Consider the following 23015-nt stretch of genomic DNA (forward strand, 5'->3'; position numbering starts at 1 on the left):
TGGCTTGATGCCAGCAATATGGGCTGCTCTAAATTGGGTTTCTAAAGGTGTGCTTCATGCGCCTCTAAATTCGTGGCATCTGAAATTCATAGCACATTTTTTGCAATCTGTATATCATCCAAATAAGATGACTTCTGAATGCAAATATCATCTGAATCTCAATATTTGCCTGTCTGCCCAGTCCTAATAGCACATATATCCCTTAGTTTTCTTTTTTATGTAGTTATAAGTTTCGGGCCAGTGAGGCAGGTATAATAGGATACCAGTGATTATGGAAACCAAAAACCTGGAAGACGAGAGTGTAAGAGGAAACATAGTAAAAATGATGAAATGGAACCAAAGGATCAAATAGCTTTAATAAAGAGTGAGCACTTCAAAGCATTAACCAGCAAAAAAGGTGTCAGTTTAAAAGCAAACTTTTCTTGCCACTGTCTATGGCCCCTTTAGAGGCTAATCAACATCTCATGTTAATACATTTTTGGAGCAAATATTAAAAACAACGATTGCTTATTTTAAAAGTCAGTGACCAAAACCAAACTACACCAGAAATGGCATATGGATAATGAAGCTTAGTGAAAGAGAAGTGAATAATCTGTGCTGAATAAAATATCTTGCGTGACTGCTTTTTATCCCTGTATGTGCCTGTAAAGCACCCTGCTGGCAGACATAAAGAGTGTCAAATACAAGGGAAAACACTTCTCCCATTTGATCAAGACGCCTCTTCAGACTTTGCCATTTCCCACCCCTATTTTAAAAATAATTATTGGTCTGATAAATGTGTGCCAGGTGTAACAAAATCATTGTCTGGTACTGAATTGCAGGGGACTGGTGCTTTTCCTTAGGGAACAGCAACAATTCAGAAGCAAAAAATGAACTGGTTTCACTGAGCAAAGTACGTTTTCCAGCTAATACGAGTACCTATCAAATATCACTTTGTGAAAGGTAGGGAACAACTTGCACTCTCTCTGTAGAAGCAAAGAGCAGAATGTTCCCTGCAGGGCTTATGTAATACTAAATCCTTTTTGCCTTAAAGGAACGTTTCTTAAGAAAGTAGTTTTGATCCTAAACTGGAGCTGTACATTCCTGTGCTAGTACTATCCAACATTGAGTAGTCCTAGCAGCAAGGCACACCTACAGCCCTAATTCAGGCATTGCGTAAGGATGGGTTCAAGGCCTTCTGAATCTAAATACTAGTAATGGAGGGTGGATAGTTCATTGTCCACATTTGGATGATTTTTGCATTGCAAGGTCCTACAGGAAATATTTAGATCCTGTAATACCAATGCAGTCCCAAGTCAAGCATCCTTTTCTCCCCTCAACAGGTTAAGGTATTCTTTAGTCACAGCTCCTCATTCTACCCCCCTTGCCAAATACACACACAAACAACCCATCTTTCCTTTCAATAGGCCATGGTCCTCTTTCCCCATAACACCATCACCACCCCCACCACACAGGCACACAACTGGCTAGGGCTCTTTGCCTTTAACATGGTGCATTTTCTTCTGCCGGTCTGGTCTTGGGAATGCCACCTCTGACATCTTCAGTGGGTGACCAGCCAGCCCCTGCTAGGACCTTCAGGGACAGCCAATATTCTTAGCCCCAGAACAGATATTCCTTTGGATACTAGATGACCACTAACAAGACACTGGTGGGTTTCTAAGCCATCTCAAAACATTTTACCCTGTTGTATGGGTGAACAAAAATTAGTGCACAACCTGTCCTTGGATACGATGACACCACACGAGGTAGGCAATCCAACAAACAGACTACTGGCCTCATAATCAATTTCTACCATTCCCTTTTAATGCCTGTATAGTGCAATTGTTAAACAAATGGGCTGTGTTTCTTGGATATTTTTGCTTGTCCAGGGGAACCGAGGGGTTTGGTAGAGTTGGGAGTTACTCAGCGTTCTGTGTTATCAAGAGTAGCATGTAGGAACCACCGACTGTGTATTCAGCAGGGGAATTTCTCATCACACCTTTCTTGAAATGAGAATTGGTGGTTTCCACTAAACACAAAGTAATATTTATGAGAGCACATGCTCATTGTGGGCCATGAGTGATAATGGACTGGTAATTATCCATGTATTTTGGGGTCCTAACACAGGGATTAGTACAAGCATTTTGTGTGGTCAGTTTTAGCTGGGTAGTCTCCAGAATACAACAGACAATGACCTCCGGGCTCGTTTGCTGGTTTTAAATAATAGTATTGAGTCAAGGGAGGAAAGAGATTTTTCCAGAGTTGTGCTATATTATATTCTTTCCTGCAAAGGTATAGATACTGGTAGTACTGTGTTCTTGAAACCCAGTAAGTCTTCAGTGATATAGCAGTGTTGCTGTAGCAATGCTGATCCCAGGATATGAGAGAGACAAGGTGGGTATCTTTTACTGGACCAGCTGCTGTTGGTGAAAGAGACAAGCATTCAAGTCCCATGGAACTCCTATTTCCCCACGAACCCACTCCAGGGACCTTCTACCTGCTTCCCAGGCTACACAAATAAGGGAACCCAGGTAGATCCATCATATCTGTTTCTTACTGAAGGAATACCAGGACTCATAGAAACCATCCTCAAACCACTCACCACACAAAAGGGCAAGTTTCCTCCAGGATACAACTGACTTCCTCCAGGAAGTCTGCAACATCAACAACCTCCCTCAGAACACCATACTTGCCACCACGGTTGTCATCTCCCTGTACACCAAAATCCTTGTCCATGAGTATATTGCTGCCTTCCTCAAATGTCTACAAGACAATGGACAACACTCAGATATCTACCCCCAAACACATCGCCAAACTCATCCATTTCATCCTCACTCTTCACAAAATTACATTCAACAACCATCACTTTGTCCAAAGCAGGGGAACAGCCAAGGATACCAGGATGGCTTCCCAATATGCCAACCTCTTCATAAGCCACCTCAAGGAAAAATTTCTGGATAAACACACCATGGAACCAATGATCTACATTAGATACAGGATGACATGTTCATCCTCTGAATAGATGACCTAAACTCCCTTGTAGATTTCTATCACAAATTCAAGAACCACTACCCAGCCCTCAAGCTCTCTATAGAACACTCCCACACTAGCATCAATGTTCTGGGCAGCACAATGAGCTTCAGCAATGGAGCCCAACAGAAAACTGAATAAAAGAAACCCACGGAACACCACACTTAACTCCACAGATCCAGCAGGCACCCTAGACCCACCAAGAAATCTGTTCTCTACATCTAGACATTCAGATACCACAGAATACATTCTGAGGAGAAAATCTGGAATACACCCTTAAAACCACCTTCATAAAACAAGAAAACTCCACCAGCTAAGTAGATGACTTCATGAAATGGGCCACCTTAATTCCCCAGGAGAATCTGCTTCACTACTGGGGAAAAAAACCCTCACTGACTGCACACACCTACTTGTCACCTATGGCCCCACACTGGAACCCATGCATCAAACAAGTACGACCCATAGTTGATGGGGACCCCATCCTGAAAGAAATATTTCCAGAATCCCCTCTTTTGGCTTTTGCACATCCCTCAACCTTGCTAAGCTCATCCTCAGAAGCAAGCTCCTCACAGACCAGGATACATCAACTCAAAGTGGCACCAAACCCTGCCATAATAACAGATGCAAACCCTGCAGCCATATCTCTACTGCTATGATGATCCATATCCCCCCACAACACACCTGAAGATGCATGTTACAATAGCAGTGTACCTCATCCAGTGCATCTATGCCCCAAAAACAACTGCAGGTGAATTTAGACAATCATGATGCTCTTGAATGAACTCACACAGAAAAATAAGATAAAAACACCCAGCCACCTGTGGGTGAACACTTTTCATAAAGCAATCACTCCACATCTGATTTCTCGCTCCTCGTCCTCAAGGGAAATTTGCAGAACACCTTTAAAAGATGAGCCTGGGAGCTTAAATGCATAACTCTGCTAGACACCAAAAATCATGGCTTCCATAGAGACACAGGTTTTATGTCTCATTATAGCAGTTTCTCGTTGGAGTCTGTTTTTGAAGCTTTTCTGTTGCAAAATTGCCACCTTTTGCAACAGAAAAGCTTCAAAAACAGACTCAAATGAGAAGCTGCTGAACTGGAATTAATTTGCAAACTAGATACCATTAACTTGGGCTTGAATAGCGACTGGGAGTGGCTGGGTCATTACACAAATTGAATCTATTTCCCCATGTTAAGTATCCTCACATCTTCTTGTCAACTGTCTGAAATGGGCCATCTTGATTATCACTACAAAACTTTTTTTTTCTCCTGCTGAGTTCTCACCTTAGAGTTGGTATGCCAACTTCCACCTTTTCATGTTCTTTGTATGTGTGTGTATATATATATATATATATATATATATATATATCTTCTTACTATATGTTCCATTCTATGCATCTGATGAAGTGGGCTGTAGACCATGAAAGCTTATGCTCAAATAAATTTGTTAGTCTCTAAGGTGCCACAAGTACTCCTGTTCTTTTTGGGGATACAGACTAACATGGCTGCTACTCTGAAACCTGCTGGGAATAGACCACTTCCACCTTGATTGAATTGGCCTCATTAGCACTGACGCCCCACTTGGTAAGGCAACTCCTATCTTTTCATGTGCTGTAATATATATACCTGCCTACTGTATTTTGCATCTGATGAAGTGGGTTTTAGCCCACGAAAAATTATGCCCAAATAAATTTGTTAGTCTCTAAGGTGCCACAAGGCCTCCTCCTTGTTTTTGCTGATACAGAATAACACAGCTACCCCTCTGAAATCTGCAACCCACTAACTCTCCTTTGTGGTATGACTACAGAGGTGTTAATTGCTCACTTAACTTTGAATGGTTTCTTGCAATATATGTTACCTGCTACCACTTAACAATCTGTTCCACCTTTATTTAGTTGTGATACTGATTACCTTTCCCAGACCTGAAGAACTCTGTATAAGTTCAAAAGCTTATCTCTTTCACCAAGAGAAGTTGATCCCCTAAAAGATATTAGCTCTTAGGATGTACAGCATCCTTCTGCACCATTCTCTAAAAGGTTCATATGAAAAGGCAGTCCACTGTACATACCACAATGGAGGCCAACATCTCCCAGCACAGGGTCGGTGTAGTGTTTAAATGGCCTTTAATTTTAAGTACATTCTGAAAGTTCCCATCTGCCGGGAATGGCGAACCTCTACTGGGAGCTGCGGGGGCTGTGCCTGGGACGGTCAACATCAGCAAAATGTCTTGTGGCCCGCAATCAGGTTACCCTGATGGGGCCCCATGTGGGTTGCCCACCACTGGTCAATACCATGTGTCAAAATATACAAAGTAAATATCCTTAAATCAAACTTTAAGTTCTCAAGCAGCATTTTTCTTACTTTGTCTATCTGTAAATTATCGATGGAAATATGTTTTTGTTGGTTTGTGTGTGTGTGCAGTGAAATTGACATTTATCAACATTTACCAATAAAAATCTAATCCTTCCAAGCCTATTTACCATCTGTGTACATGACCTGCATTGCATGCCCACCATAACTTGCAAAACCTGCATTTTCATATCCAAATTGGCAACTACATGTGAAAACTATATAACTGGACATCTAAGAATCATTTGCCATAACCAAATCTACACAGGAACAACACAATCAGCACCATATCAGAATCAGAGGCCCTTAAATATTTTTGTCATCAATTGTTTGATAATTAAATAAGTTAAATTGCCATGGTGGGTATGTAACGAGGCTGGTTCTGGAGGGACCCAACTGAGAGTGCCAATTCAGGACAAATTGCTTAAAGCAGGGCAGTTACAGCCCAAGGCTGGGGTTTCTCTGCACACCAAGGCAAACCAAACCAGCCCAAAAAGAAAAGGAGTACTTGTGGCACCTTAGAGACTAACCAATTTATTTGAGCATAAGCTTTTGTGAGCTACAGCTCACTTCATCGGATGCATGCTGTGGAAAGTGTAGAAGATCTTTTTATATACACACAAAGCATGAAAAAATACCTCCTCCCACCCCACTCTCCTGCTGGTAATAGCTTATCTAAAGTGATCACTCTCCTTACAATGTGTATGATAATCAAGTTGGGCCATTTCCAGCACAAATCCAGGTTTTCTCACACCCCCCCCCCCCACACACACACACAAACCCACTCTCCTGCTGGTAATAGCTTATCTAAAGTGACCACTCTCCTTACAATGTGTATGATAATCAAGGTGGGCCATTTCCAGCACAAATCCAGGGTTGAACAAGAACGTCTGGGGGGGTGGGGGGTAGGACAAAACAAGGGGAAATAGGTTACCTTGCATAATGACTTAGCCACTCCCAGTCTCTATTCAAGCCTAAGTTAATTGTATCAAATTTGCAAATGAATTCCAATTCAACAGTTTCTCGCTGGAGTCTGGATTTGAAGTTTTTTTGTTGTAATATCACAACTTTCATGTCTGTAATCGCGTGACCAGAGAGATTGAAGTGTTCTCTGACTGGTTTATGAATGTTATAATTCTTGACATCTGATTTGTGTCCATTTATTCTTTTACGTAGAGACTGTCCAGTTTGACCAATGTACATGGCAGAGGGGCATTGCTGGCACATGATGGCCAGACTTTGGTTTTACCCCACTGGCTAACCACAAGTCACACAAGCAATTCCCTTAGATACTCCAGTTTCCCAGTATCACCACCAGTGCCACTCATTATGGGGACAAATGGTTAGGAAATCCAATACCCCAGTATAAGAAAAAAAAAAAGGTTCTCTCGATCCCAAAAGACCAAGCCCCAGACCCAGGTCAATATACAAATCAGATCTTACCCACAAATCACGCTGTTGCCAATCCTTTAGAATCTAAAATCTAAAGGTTTATTCATAAAAGGAAAGAAATATAGATGAGAGTTAGAATTGGTTAACTGGAATCAATTACATACAGTAATGGCAAAGTTCTTGGTTCAGGCTTGCAGCAGTGATAGAATAAACTGCAGGTTCAAATCAAGTCTCTGGAGAACATCCACAGCTGGGATGGGTCTTTCAGTCCTTGGTTCAAAGCTTCACTGTAGCCAAGTTCCTCCAGAGGTATGAAGCAGGATTGAAGACCAGATGGAGGAGTTGCAGCAGCTTTTTATATTCTCTTGCCATGTGGTCTTTCTTTGTTCCAAAGACAAGCTGTCCATCACATGGCATGAAAAAAAACCTCAGAGTTCTGTCCATAGGCATGTTCCTGCATACCTTGCTGAGTCACAAAGCATGTCTGCCTTCTCTCAATGGGTCAGTTGTATGGCTGATGGTCCTTAATGGGCCATCAAGCAGGCTAGGCAGAGCTGGGGTGTCACCCAGAAGCATAGCATAAGTTTGAAATACAGCATAGAGCCAATATTCATAAAAATGATACACATAGCATAATCATAACCAGCGAACCACAACCTTGTCTTAGACACCTCATTTGACCCCCCTTTATATAAGATTTGGTGCCACTACAGGACCTTGGTTGCAACAATGATCTATATGGTTCCAGTTCAAGTCAATAACATCACAGGGTGCATGGATCCTCTGCTCGTTCTGTCCCACAAGAGTTGGGGCTAAGGATGTGGAGTCTATATGCTTTGGCTGTGCTCTATGTCCTTGCCCCAATAGACTCCCCCTGCACCCGGCCCCCAATGACTTGGGCTGCCCACCTCAGAAATCACATGGTACAGTGGCAAGGAAGCAAACAATCCAGACCCATACGATTTCTGTTCCATGAAACACTGTGGGAGTAAGCAGTGCTTGTAAGATGAAAGAAAGTATGAACAGTAGCAAAAAGCTTTTCATATAATACTTCAAGGAAGGATCACTCCAAACAACTGATGAACAAATTAAATGCTATTAAAAATACAGTGAATTCAGCCCTGAACACTGTCTCCAACAGGCAACCCACTGCCTTAAATAACCACTTTAAATTATCCCCATGTGGCTTTCAGTACAATTTTGTTTGACCTTTATTTAAAGACCACCAATGAAGCAACTGATTGTGGTTGGTCACCTATGTGACTCAGCTCCAACCTAGATTCAGTTCTCTTTATCTTTGCCTGCCTTTCATGATATATTTCTCTTTTTAACTTCTTTAATTTATCAAAATCTACTGCACTTTTCTCTTTTTGTGATCAGTGTTCTCTTGGTTTGTTCTCTCTGCGGCTTTTGTAACTAACCCATGATATGTGGGGGTTTTCTTTGACTAATCCAGCTTTTAAAAAGCATATACAAATACTTGTCAGCTGTCCTAAAAATCAGACGTATAAGTACTCAAAAGATATAGACCTGATTAACTTCCTGGGTGGCACCAGCTCTGCTGTCATGGTCCTGGGAAAGGATTTTTTTTTCCTTGTGAGATGCTCCCTAGAGCACTGCCTGACTATCTGGGTTAGGATTTGGGTCTGTTTGTGGTATGTCTGTACTGACATTTGGGCTATAGAGATATAGTCTATACCTAACTGCCCACTGCTGTGCCCTTTGTGTAGGCATGCGCACCTGTGCAAAGTGAATGTAAAATGCCACCCTATCAGAATTATATACCCCTTTTGTTTGTAGTTTGCACACGTGCAAACAGCTACAGTAGGGACGCTGCAGAGGACAGCTCACCTAACAATGCAGAGCCCAATCCTATTCACCTTGCTGGGGCAGACTTCAGTGAGTATTGCCTGAGTGAGGAGCACAGGATTGATGAGTTATACTGGCAATGCAGACAACACCTGTGAATGACCTTGGGCTTTCAGACATCCATTCAGTGCCTCGATTTCCCTCTCTGTACAAAAGGATGCTACTACTTCCCTCCGGTATAAAGCACATTTTGATCCTCGGAAGACAAGCACTGTCTATGAGTGACGTTGTATTACCGATAACCTTTCCTATTCTTCCTCTTCCAATACAGAAGAGCCAAACCATACTAAGCAGTGTTTAACCACTTACTAGTCACCCACTGGATGAATGCTGTGAGTAATGGAATATGCAGGTGGTAATGAGGCTGTCGGTCTGTTGGAAAGTGTCCCAAGCATACCAACTACAGTAGTGAGCTTGGAGTTCCTCAGGAATGAGTTGCTAAACAAGGAGCTGCTGCTCTGGGGTAACTCAAAGGGTAAGGGGATGGACCTGTCTTTTGGTTCTGTGTTTGTACAGCGCCGAGCACAATAGGGTCCTGATCGATGACTCGGGCTCCTAGGTCCTACAGTTATACAAATAAATGATAACATGAGAGACAATTGCCACCAGGCTCGATGCTGTGTCTGGTCCCATGATCTTAGGATAGAAACAGATACAGTATGTTGTGACCCTACCTCCAAAATTCTCTATCGTCCATTGGTAAATTCTGTAGTGTAGCACTGGTGGAGAAATGTGTCACGTGTGATTGCAGCAGTCATAAGTAGGACCTGAGAATTAGTGATACATATGACATGGTGGCCAAGTTGTTTACAGCTGGTGTATACTATGGTCAGAAAGCCTAGCCTAGCAAGATAGAATAAAACACAGACAAAAAAAAACTACATGAAGACCATATAGACAGGGTGTGTATCAACTACATTTGCAATAATTATGTATATGGGCCATAGCCAGATGCATAAAGATGTGTCAATACCAAGAGAGCTGCATACAGCAAGTTGTGCTGTGCGTAGCTATGAAATAACTTTCTAAATTTCTTTTTAGCCTAGTAAAAAAAAAAAATAAAGATTTTTGCCCAAGTAACATAACCGTACGTTTTAGCATGAAAAGCATTTATGATTTGTAACGGTCTCTTTCCTATGTGCTGACAATCAAAATGGGAATGGATATGAAGGAGAAAAAAAGAATTTGTTTGAAATGGACAGCTGAAAAGGTTTTGACCATAGAGAGGATTCATTTGAGTGCCATCACTTTTGATACATAATTTAAAATATGAAAGGTGGCCATCAGATCATAAATTTGATAACAGTGCTTCTCATGTCACTTTAACAGACAGAAAACCACAGTGAAAGACAGGTTTCTTTACTTTCTTGATAATGTAGTTGATTCAGAATACAATGTTAAAAATCATCAGCCAATCATTCGAAAAGCCGTTGCCAGTGTTTTATTGTCAATGTAATCCTGATACAATTATCATATTCTGCATCTCCCTTTGCCTGGGTCATCACTATATCTTGGATTAATTTTTTTAAAAGAACTGATATTTTAATTTACCCTTTTAAGTAATCACATTCAAATTTTGCATGAAAGACTGAGAGCCAGGTATGATGCCCCGATGCATAGTCACAGAACACCCAAACTGAAGCAGGAAGGCCACAGTTTTGTTGAAGAGGCAATGAGTGGTGGTAAAGAGAGTCCCTTCCCTAAAGAGTTAACAATCTGAATTAATGGCAAGATGTGACAGGTGACTGAAACAAATAGATAGGTTCAGTCTTTTCTTTATGATAGAAGGCACTACCTTTAACTAGTAGAATGACATCATAAGAACCAAAAAGGAAAGATGAGCAGTGGAGGAGAAGGGATTTTTAGAGAGACAAAGTAGGGGAGGTGATATCTTTTAAAAGATAGATTATTACCTCACCTCACCTCCTTGTCTCTATAATATCCTGTGACTGACATGGCTACAACAACACTGCATACAAGGGTTTTTTATTCAGCTTATTATTAGTCTTTGCTTTTTGTTTGCTTGGGAAAAGGAAGTCTTTGTTGAAGAGTCAGAGCCTCCAGCCCTTTAGTTAAGGTCTGAGAACTGTGTCACCTTGTGACACTTCCACTAATTCCTTTAACAAACCCAAGAATAATTAAAGCTGACATACCTAATAGATGTATGCAGTGTGGTTGTAGCCATGTTCATCCCAGGGTATTGGACAAAGTGGGTGAGGACAGGTAGTATCTTTTAATGGACCAATAAAAATGTAACTTCACACACCTTGTCTTTCTAATAGCTAATAGATATAAGATGAAAAAACCAAAACCTTTCTGACCTTCTTTGTACATCATAAAGAAGCAAAATAGGATATGAGCCAATTTAAAACCAATTATTTATAAGTCTCCATCTAAACCACTGTGTAGGGCCTGAAAACTTTAAAGAGAGATGCATCAAGCCCCTACTGGTGGCCACTACAATATAAATATTTACCACCTTATCACCCAGCAGTACCCAAGGTACCACAGTACTTCCTATTAGGATAGGTAATAACCAGATATCTCTAGCATCACTGTATGTTGAATGTTGGGAATGGCAAGCATGGTCAGTAAGTATTATATAAATCCCATCAGATGAAACACATGGCCTTTCTCTGAGGCAGTCAAATTGCAACAGGCCTGTAATGGTATAGTGAACAGGTGCTGCATCAGCATCCCTCAGATACAATTATTAACTCTACATCGATGATCCAGAATAATAAAACATTGTCACAGGATCAACATTCAGTGCTTTGGGGGGGAGGGGAAGGCTTGCCCTCACCATGACATTTATTTTCCCTAAATGCCTTGGCTTTGCCTTGGCATTCTTGTAGCAGCAGGAGACCATTATCCCCTGAGAATGTGCTATTCCATTGACAATTATCTCTTAATTATTTCTGTCCTTTCAGTAGTGGCAGCATCTTGAGGAATTTTCATTATGAGATGTAATTTTCGCCTCTGTACCCCCTTTATCGTTGGAGGACAGGGGTGGATTTGCTATTAACCCTTCACAGTGCGCATAAAAGTGAGTTTAGCAAGCCGGTGGAGCTTTTGGTTGGCTGCAATAGGATGGTCACTATGCATGGCAATTGGCTGGGAACCAAGCAACTTCCATTTAAGCAGTCAGCTGGGACAATAGAAATCCCAGGGTTTGGTCAAAACTAGCAGATTTAGGCCTTTCCCACATGCTGTGTTCTCAATAATATAAGCTTTCATTAAAAAAAAAAAAAAAGAGTTTCTAAACTTTCCAGTTGCAAAACCACTATGTAAATCCCATCACTGCTGTTTTGCTGAGTCCGCAGCCTGACAGCCTGACACAATAGCACCCAAAGAGCTGAGAATTCCTCCCATGCATTTTAATAGGCTGTTTGTTAACTTCAAAGCTGACCATTTAAATGCTAACACCATTAGGCAAGTAAGCCAAAACATAAGCACCCAGCTTGAATCATTAGCATTTAATTCTCTAACATTTTCTCTTGTTTAATCTACAATCCAATGGAAACTGGTTTTTTTAATTGTTTTTTTTTTTTAACACTTTAGCTCTCCTGTTTTTGGCTCACTATGGGGGATCCACAGTCCCTGGAGGTAAAATGAGTACACCGGTTACTATGTGACCCATTTTAGTAGCATATTCTATGTAGTTTCTTGCTTCCTTTCAATTCTGTAGATTGTGCCATGCTAGTGGTATTGAGTGACTAACCCTAACCTGTTAGGGACCAGGCGTGTTATTCAAAAACGAGGTATTAGGTTAGCCGGGAATGAAAGAGTTCAGTGTCTCCCGCCTCTTCTTTCTTTGAGCTGCTGGAAGAAAAGAAGCTGCCGGTGCTTTTTCAAGGTAATGTAAAGGTCACTGACAACAGCCAACCTATAGATGGTGATGTGTGACATTTAGACTGAATACAAGAGAAGCATGATAAGCTAAAAAAAACCAACAAAACCTGGAATTACTTTCAAGATAAATTTCAGAGTAGCAGCCATGTTAGTCTGTATTCGCAAAAAGAAAAGGAGGACTTGTGACACCTTAGAGACTAACCAAGTTATTTGAGCATAAGCTTTCGTGAGCTACAGCTCACTTCATCGGATGCATTCAGATAAAGCTGCTGATCAAACATGCCTTCTTCCTCTAAATAAAACGTAGCATTTAACTCTATCTCCTCAATCTTACCCAAGCATGCAACATGTCCCCTGAATACGTAATGGCAAGGATAGCTGTGGCGATGTTGGAAGCACTAATTACATCAAAGTCATTAGCAACGTGCAAAACGTGCCCTGGACAAAGACAGTTCAGCGTTCAGCAAATGACGTCGGGAGTGGATAGTTAAGGTTTGTATCTTTTGTCAGTTGGCCTCAAGTTCGGGGTGGGAGGGTGGAAGTTTCTTCCAACTCCGTAAAGAGAGAATTTATCATTACAAGGTACCCCAAAATCCCCATTTATCCTGAAAGCCGAGGTATTCCTATTTGTATTGTGGCAGTGCACAGAGGCACCGATCAGGGCTGGGAAACACGCAAAATGTTTATTGTCTGTGAAACCCGCTGACATATCATTCAGTACAACTAATAGTTCTTATTTATTATGTAGATAGAGCTTATGGCTCTTCAGACATTTTGATTCAATAATACTTTATTGGCACGACAACCTGGACAAAATGTTGCCTGAGATCTAGGGAAAAGAAGAGAGAGGAACAAACAAGGGGGAAGATGAATGTGGCAACAATAAGACCGTGTGCTATGTACTTAGCATTTTACGCCTTCGAAGTGCTGTTCAGATGTTAATTTGTCCTCTCCAAGGTGGATGAAGATATTAAATCGATCTGTGCGGAAAAGCAAAGTTATAGCATGGATTCTTTTTTTTTAACTAGAACTATTGTATATGGAGAAGTCAGACACTAGTATGGGGAAGCATCCTGTACCTCTGTAGGCTTACCACACGCAAAAAAAGTAGATGGGTGGATGAGCAGGCAGATGTTGTTGAAGAATGCTCGATGGGGGAGTGTGCTGACCAGGCACCCCCAAAATGACATCATGATTAATGACTGGGAGAAGTTTAGGGTGGATGGAGACCGGAGGGAGATCAAGGGAGGGAGGGGTTTGATCGGGGACCTTGAGAGATTGGGGCCCCAGTCTTGTGAGTTAGAGTGTACCGCTTCTCTCTGGCTTTTCCTTTCTCTCTTTCCCCTGTGCCAATCAATCAGTGTTCCCAATCATGTTCCTCAAGGGGCTGTGCTCAATCCCCCTTCCTAAGAGTGGAGCTTCTTTAAGGGGCTCTCTCCTCTTTCCTGTCCTTCAGCTCTGTGTCGGGTTCTTTGGTCAAGCTGCGAATGCTGGCTGAGCTTCACACACTCACCTAAAGCCACCATTTCACAAGGGTTTGGGCTATTAATATCACACTTCCTTTAAAGACAAGAACAATGTTCTGCAGATTGGTTCACTGAATTGCTGCACTGCAAAATTGGAGGCCACCAGCAGATGGTGACCTATTATATTGTTGTGAGGATAATATTGAGGGAAAGACGCCCTGGGAGCTGTGGAGGCAGCTACAACTGGTCTATGTGACTTTGCAACCATTCCTAGTAGTCTCTCTCTCTCTCTCTCATTATTTCTAATTTGGCCTGTTACAATTGGTGGCAGCTGTGTGGGGACTGTTTTTTCTACCAGGCAGACAACTGTGATTGGCACTGATGCCTGAGTGGTTGCTGCAAATTACCTTGGACTCTCTTCTGCAGAGTATGTCTATCTTACACCATTTTTTTAAACACTTATTACCAAGTGGGCTGCTACCAATTGCTATTTATTAGAATTACAGCAAAGCACAAGGTGGTATTAGCTACAGGGATAGTATACTGAGGGTTAACAAGTGAGAAATATTAATTCCCATTGAATTTGTCATTGCCATTTACTGTCACAGATGGTCAGAACTTTAGTACATGATGGTCTGAAATGTTATTTTGTATGCAAGCTAATACAGATTCTACAGAGGAGGGGTTGGCAAACCCATTCCCAGCTCATTGAGATTTTGCATCACTTACAGTTTAGGATAGCCTCTCATGCAGAGAAAAAAACAAAACAGATTTCAGCTGCTGACCACCTCTCTGAGGTGATTTTGAGACAGAAGAACTTTGCAAAGTCCCATCAGTGCTCAGTCATGGCTATATAGTGAACACCAGGTTTATTTTGTAGAAATACCTTAGCTATGTAGCTATGTACCCCCCAAAGTACTGTGTTATACCCAAATGATTCCTGAATTTGGTGTTTGGTATAAGCACCTGGTGCCTGCCTCCCCTGGGAAATAAGCGGGAAAGTGAATAACTAATATAAAGATAAGAACGAGGAGTACTTGTGGCACCTCAGAGACTAACAAATTTATTTGAGCATAAGCTTTTATGGGCTAAAGCCCACTTCATCAGATGCACACAGTGGAAAATACAGTAGGAAGATTATATACACACATACACAGAGAACATGAAAAAATGGGGGTTGACTACAAACAAGACCAATTGATTAAGGTGGGCTATTATCAGCAGAAGAAAACAAAGTTTGTAGTGATGATCAGGATGGCCCATTTCAAACAGTTGACAAGAAGGTGTGAGTAACAGGGGGGAAATTAGCATGGGGAAATAGTTAGTGTAATGACTCATCCACTCCCAGTCTTTATTCAAGCCTAATTTAATGCTGTCCAACTGTTTGAAATGGGTCATCCTGATTATCACTACGAAATTTTTTTTTCTCCTGCTGCTTATAGCCCACCTTAATCGATTGGCCTCATTAAGAGTTGGTATGGCAACCCCCCATTTTTTCAATTGGTTAGTCTCTAAGGTGCCACAAGTACTCTTTTTCTTTTTGCGAATAAGACTAACACGGCTGTTACTCTGAAACCCATTTTTTCATGTTCTCTCTCTCTCTCTCTCTCTATATATATATATATTCCTACTGTATTTTCCACTGCATGCATCTGATGAAGTGGGCTTTAGACCATGAAAGCTTATGCTCAAATAAATTTGTTAGTCTGTAAGGGCATGTATACACTACAAAATTAGGTCAAATTTATAGAAGTCGGTTTTTTAGAAAGCGTTTTTATACAGTCAATTGTGTGTCCCCACACAAATGGTCTTAGTGCATTTAGTCAGCGGAGTGCGTCCATAGAACTGAGGCAACCGTCGACTTCCGGAGCGTTGCACTGTGGGTAGCTATCCTGCAGTCTCCGCTGCCCATTTGAATTCTGGATTGAAATCCCAATGCCTGATGAGGCAAAAACATTGTCGCGGGTGGTTCTGGGTACATATCGTCATGCCCCCCCTTCCCTCCCTCCCTCCCTCCGTGAAAGCAACGGCAGACAATCGTTTCGCGCCTTTTTTCCTGGGTTACCCGTGCAGACGCCATACCACGGCAAGCATGGAGCCTGCTCAGCTCACCGTCACCGTCACGTATATCTCCTGGGTGTTGGCAGACACAGTACTGCATTGCTACACAGCAGCAGCTCATTGCCTTTTGGCAGCAAACGGTGCACTATGACTGGTAGCCATCATCGTTGTACTCCTGGGTGCTCTTTTAACCGACCTCAGTGAGGTCAGTCAGGGGTGCCTGGGCAGACATGGGAGTGACTCAGCCAGGTCATTTCCCTTTTTACGTTTCGTTTCCTGGAGATTCAGTCCTGCCGGCAGTCGTACTGCACCGTCTTCTGGTGAGCAGCCAGGAGACAATGATGGCCAGCAGTCATACTGCACCGTCTGCTGCTAGCCTAAGATGTATAAAGATAGATGAACTGGATCAAAAAAAAAAAAAAGACCAGATTTGTTTTGTGTTCATTTTCTCCTCCCTCCCTCTGTGAAATCAACTGTCTGTAAAACCCAGGGTTTTGAGTTCTATTCTTGAGGGGGCCGTTCTGTTTCTCCTTGATGCAAAGCAACCCCCTTTGTTGATCTTCAGTCCCTGAAAGCCAAACCTGTAAGCCATGTTGTCAGTCACCCCTCCCTCTGTCAGAGCAATGGCAGACAATCGTTTTGTGCCTTTTTTCAGTGCAGATGTCATAGCACTGGGAACATGGAGCCTGCTCAGATCACCACAGCAATTATGAGCACTATAAACACCACGCGCATTATCCAGCAGGATATGCAGAACCATAACCTGCAAGAAAAGCAAAACCAGGTGAGGAAGAGGTGACTGCAGAGTGGTGATGAGAGTGAAGAGGACATGGACATAGACTTCTCACAAAGTACGGGCCCCTGCAATGTGCACATCACGGTGTCAATTGGGCAGGTTCATGGCATGGAACGCCGATTCTGGGCCTGGGAAACAAGCACAGAGTGGTGGGACCACATAGTGTTGCAGGTCTGGGACGATTCCCAGGGGCTGCGAAACTTTCGCATGCATAAGGGCACTTTCATGGAACTTTGTGACTTGCTTTCCCCTGCCCTGAGGTGCAAGAATACCAAGATGAGAGCAGCCCTCACAGTTGAGAAGCGAGTGGCGATAGCCCTGTGGAAGCTTGCAACACCAGACAGCTACCGGTCAGTTGGGAATCAATTTGGAGAGGGCAAATCTACTGTGGGGGCTGCTGTGACGCAAGTAGCCAACACAATCACTAAGCTGCTGATATCAAGGATAGTGACTCTGGGAAATGTGCAGGTCATAGTGGATGGCTTTGCTGCAATGGGATTCCCTAACTGTGGTGGGGTGATAGATGGAACCCATATCCCTATCTTGGCACCGAAGCACCAAGGCAGCGAGTACATAAACCGCAAGGGGTACTTTTCAATGGTGCCGCAAGCACTGGTAGCTCACAAGGGACGTTTCACCAACATCAGTGTGGGATGGCCGGGAAAGGTACATGACACTCGCATCTTCAGGAACTCTAGTCTGTTTCAACAGCTGCAGCAAGTTATTGCTGGACTTATTTTCCAGACCAGAAAATTTCTGTTGGGAATGTTGAAATGCCTATAGTTATCCTTGGGGACCCAGCCTACCCCTTAACGCCATGGCTCATGAATCCATACACAGGCAGCCTGAACAGTAGTCAGGAGCTGTTCAACCATAGGCTGAGCAATGCAGAATGGTGGTAGAATGTGCATTTGGGCATTTAAAAGTGCACTGGTGCAGTTTACTGAGTCGTTTAGACCTCAGCGAAACCAATATTTCCATTGTTATTACTGCTTGCTGTGCGCTCCACAATATCTGTGAGAGTAAGGGGGAGACGTTTATGGTGGGGTGGGAGGTTGAGGCAAATCGCCTGGCTGCTGATTACACGCAGCCAGACAACAGAGCAGTTAGAAGAGCACAGGAGGGCGCGGTGCACATCAGAGAAGCTTTGAAAATCAGTTTCATGCCTGGCCAGACTACGGTGTGAAAGTTCTGTTTGTTTCTCCTTGATGGAACCCCACCCCCACCCCCAGGTTTCACTCTGCTTTCCTGTAAGCTAAGCACCCTCTGCTACCCCCTTTGATCACCGCTTGCAGAGGCAATAAAGTCATTGTTGCTTCACATTCATGCATTCTTTATTTATTCATTCATCGCACAAATAGAGGGATAACTGCCAAGGTAGCCCAGGAGTGGTGGTGGAGGAGGGAAGGACAAGGCCACACAGCACTTTAAAAGTTTAAAACTTTAAAACTTATTGAATGCCAGCCTTCTGTTGCTTGGGCAATCCTCTGGGGTGGAGTGGCTGAGTGGCCAGAGGCCCCCCCGCCATGTTCTTGGGCATCTGGGTGAGGAGGCTATGGAACTTGGGGAGGAGGGTGGTTGGTTACATAGGGGCTGTAGCGGCGGTCTGTTTTCCTGCAGCTCCACCATACGCTGGAGCGTATGAGTTTGATCCTCCAGCAGCCTGAGCATTGACTCCTGCCTTCTTTCAGCAAGCTGACGCCACCTACCATCTTCAGCCTGCCACCTCTCCTCGTGGTCATATTGTGTTTTCCTGCACTCTGACATGGTCTGCCTCCACATATTTTGCTGTGCTCTGTCAGTCTGGGAGGACAGCATGAGGTCAGAGAACATTTCATCACAAGTGCGTTTTTTTCGCCTTCTAATCTTCGCTAGCCTCTGAGAAGGAGAAACATATGCAGCTGGTGCAGGGGAAAAAAAGGGAGAGTGGTAGTTAAAAAGACACATTTTATAGAACAATGGGTACACTCTTTCACGGTAAACCTTGCTGTTAACATTACACAGCAAATCTGCTTTCATTACAAGGTCGCATTTTGCCTCTTATTGAGGGTATGCCGGTTTGGTGTGAGAGATCTGCAGGGCCGGGCAGCAGAATTTGGCTTGCAGGCAGCCATGGTAAGCCACAGTCTTTTGGCTTCTTTAACCTTCATAACATGTGGGAATGACTTCAAACAGCAGCGCCCTCATTTCCCATACGAAGTAGCCGTTGGGTTGGTCATTTAAAATGGGTTGGCAATTTAAAAGGAGGGGCTGCGGTTTCCGGGTTCACGTGCAGCAGAAACCCAACTAAGCCCCCCTCCCCCACACACATACAATTCTCTGGGATGATGGCTTCACCCCTCCCCCCACCACGTGGCGAACAGCAGGGAAGATTTCTGTGCAGCCACAGGCAAACAGCCCAGCAGCAACGGGCACCTCTGAATGTCCGCTTACTAAAACCACCCTGTTTCAACCAGGTGACCGTGAATGATATCCCTCTCCTGAGGGTAACACAGAGAGATAAAGAACGGATGTTGTTTGAATGCCAGCAAACACCGGGACCACACGCTACAATGCTTTGTTCCACAATGATTCCTGACTACGTGCTACTGGTCTGGCGTGGTAAAGTGTCCTACCATGGAGGACAGAATAAGGCTGCCCTCCCCAGAAACCTTCTGCAAAGGCTTTGGGAGTACATCCAGGAGAGGTTTATGGAGATGTCCCTGGAGGATTTCTGCTCCATCCCCAGACACGTTAACAGACTTTTCCAGTAGCTGTACTGGCTGCGAATGCCAGGGCAAATTAATCATTAAACATGCTTTCTTTTAAACCATGTATAATATTTACAAAGGTACACTCACCAGAGGTCCCTTCTCTGCCTTCAGGGTCCGGGAGCCTGCCTTGGGTGGGTTTGGGGGGGTACTGGCTCCAGGTCCAGGGTGAGAAACAGATCCTGGCTGTTGGGGAAACTGGTTTCTCCACTTCCTTGCTGTGAGCTATCTTCAACCTCCTCATCATCATTTTCATCACCCCCAAAACCCACTTCCATGTTGCCTCCCACTCCTTGGATGGAGTCAAAGCACAGGGTTGGGGTAGTGGTGGCTGCACCCCCTAGATTGGCATGCAGCTCATCATAGAAGCGGCATGTCTGGGGCTCTGAATCGGAGCTGCCGTTTGCCTCTCTGGTTTTTTGGTAGGCTTGCCTGAGCTCCTTAATTTTCACGCGGCACTGCTGCGGGTCCCTGTTATAGCCTCTGTCCTTCATGCCACTAGAGATTTTTTTCAAATATTTTGGCATTTCGTCTTTTCAAACGGAGTTCTGCCAGCTCGGATTTGTCTCCCCACACAGCGATCAGATCCCATACCTCCCATTTGGTCCATGCTGGAGCTCTTCGGCGCTTCTGGGACTGCACGGTTTCCTGTGCTGATGGGCTCTGCATGGTGACCTGTGCAGGTGAGCTCGCCATGCTGGCCAAGCAGGAAATGAGATTCAAAAGGGTTAAATCGAGGTAACGCTGCTAAATTCGACCTAAACTCGTAGTGTAGACCATGTCTAAGGTGCCACAAGTACTCGTTGCTCTTTCTGCTGATACAGACTAACATGGCTACCACGCTGAAACCTGTCAATATAAAGATAGTTACTCAACCAGAAACTCCATAGGTAATTGGGTTTCTCAAACCATCAAGTGATGTCCCACAAGGTGACACACTTATTTGGAAGTGTGGGAAGGAGAGACTTGGATTTTGAGGGTAAGGAATAAATAAGGCAAATGAGCTAAACACATTTAAAAAAAATGTAAACTACAGCAACACTGATGTAGTCAGAGTTCGCAGCATGCCCACGGTGCATGCCGAGCAGCAGCATGACTTGTCCTCTTCTGTTTGCAAGTGGGGTTTCTGCAGCTGGACAGGACTCCTTCGATGCTGTGTTTGGACAAGAGCAATTGCTCTAGGTGGAACAAGGTCCAGTTGTGCTGGTACAGGGTGGCTTCTCTTTTCTGTTTCCCTTTGGGTCTCCGTTTCCCAGTCTCAAAGCCTCACCCGCTCAGATAGAAAGGGAATTGAATCTTCACATTTTTTGACTCTATCCTTCTCTTTTGGAGACCCACTAGGAAAGAAGTAGATCACACGAGAAAAAGAGTCTCCAGGCCTTGGCACATACAGACTGAGGTGCGGTGACAGAGGAAACCCAGGTTACATTTTTTGCACTGTCCTGCAGTATAAATACCATGAGCTTGTGGCTGATAATGTACAGGATCTACAGTGGATTGCTGGCCAATGGGAGCAAGCAAGAAGCATACTCGAGTTCCTTTTCTCTCTGCTTTAGATTGCTGTCATAACAACTGACTTTTCCATGTAATTGAACACAGTTGCTTCTGCAATCCACTAAGGTTTCTTTTCAACTGGCCAAGTTGGGTGGGGCCCAGCCAGTACCTAGGAGACCAGGATGGTTCCAGAAGTTGAGTGTTCTGACTTCACAGCGGCCTGTCATGGTAAGGGTAATCCAACCATTTTCGGCAGCTGTCTTTAATACGTAAGCGGGCTTGACTACCACTCCTGTTGAACCTACAAGGCTGTTTGGCACATCCATTGGTTTTAATGATGTCTGTGATTGTCTTTGGATCTAAGGTTCACCTGCTGGCAGCTATTAGCATCTGTCACCATAACGATATCTGGATTTGCATACAAGGAATTGTGAATTCATTCTCACTGTCATTACACAAAAAGAGAGACTCTATTTCATGGTCACTGATAGTCTCATACTCTACTTTGAATATATTCAATTTTTCAAAATGGCTATCCTGTATCACTTTTCGCTCTTCTATCATGTCTCCAGAATGCTACTTATTTTTTGTATTGCAGTAGCACCTAGAGGCCCCAATTAAGTGTAAATGGCATTGTCCCTGCTTGAAGAGTTTACAATCTAAATAGACAAGACCAGCAAAGGGTGGAAGAAAGGAACAATTGTCTCCATTTTGCAGATGGGAACTGATTGATTTTGCCATAGGTCTCAGAGGGAGTCAGAGACCAAAGCAGGAATTGAATACTGATCTCCTGAGCCTCACTCCACTGCCTTAAATGCGCACCAGTCTTCCTCAATATTTTCACTTATGTGGTTTCTTGGCAACTCATAATTCCTAGCTCTGTTTGGGACTTTGGCCCCCTAAGCTCATTTTCTGTCTTGTATACAAGAGTGCATTTGTTTTCTTGATGTGGTATCATATGATTTTCTTTTGAACTGAGCTTACCGCACAATCTTATGTCAGAGTTCTCATTTGTTATTGTGCAGTACCCATAGTGTCTCTTGCCCTGCATGCATCTGTGCACTCTCGTAGATTAAAGTTGCTCTTGTCCATGTTATCACTGCCTTGCCTCATCACTTTTCAACCCATCTTTAATGTTATTACAAATTATTTCTCTATAAAATATCCCCACATAGGTATGAAGGCTATTTGAAAGTCTGTAACAAAAGGATCAGATGTCTCGGTGTGCTCTTTGTTTGCAAGTATTGAACACATGGTTTTGAAATGGGTATTTATCTTAAGGGTGCAACAATTTTCTAATATTTTGATTAGCACATTCATGGTGTTCACTCCCCCAACTTCAAAAGTGAATAAATTATGTTAATCCTGTTCTCCTGCACAGCGTGTGTGTGGCTTTGCAGCTTTTCTCGGCTGGAGTCTTTTTTTCTGCTGTGCTGATATATATTGAAATATTTTATCCGGCTTCTGCAGCATTTTCATACCTTCAAATCTTAACTGCTTGGGCAGATGAATTTCATCCATCCACTAATATCCTTAGTCGACTGTCTCATATCTGCTGTACTCCTTCACCTTTCCTATTGTCACTTTCTCTTTTGAAGTCAATGTGAGAGGATAATGTGTGCTGTCAGTGTACTCCTGGGGGCCAATTTTGGAGGGCCACATTGAATTGTAGCCACTACAGTGGCCATAGACTGTGCCAGAGTTTTCACTGGCCCCCTCAGAACCTGAATAGAGAAGGCACATGCTACACCTCCTCTGTCCCCGTGACGGTACCTGCACCAGTGCAGGGATGATTCTACTCCTATATGCCTGCAGCTGTATCACCCAGTACAGCAATCTCCTCCAATCTCTCCAGCTAAACAGGGAGCTCAAGCCCCTTCCTCCAATCTGGAGAGACAGGATCTCAAGATCTTCAGTGGAAGACTTGACTAGAAGAACCCCAAAGGCTGGGTCTAGCTCCATTACTCTAGCCTG

The sequence above is a fragment of the Natator depressus genome, chromosome 2, assembly GCF_965152275.1.
Source record: "Natator depressus isolate rNatDep1 chromosome 2, rNatDep2.hap1, whole genome shotgun sequence".
Lineage (NCBI taxonomy): Eukaryota > Metazoa > Chordata > Testudines > Cheloniidae > Natator > Natator depressus.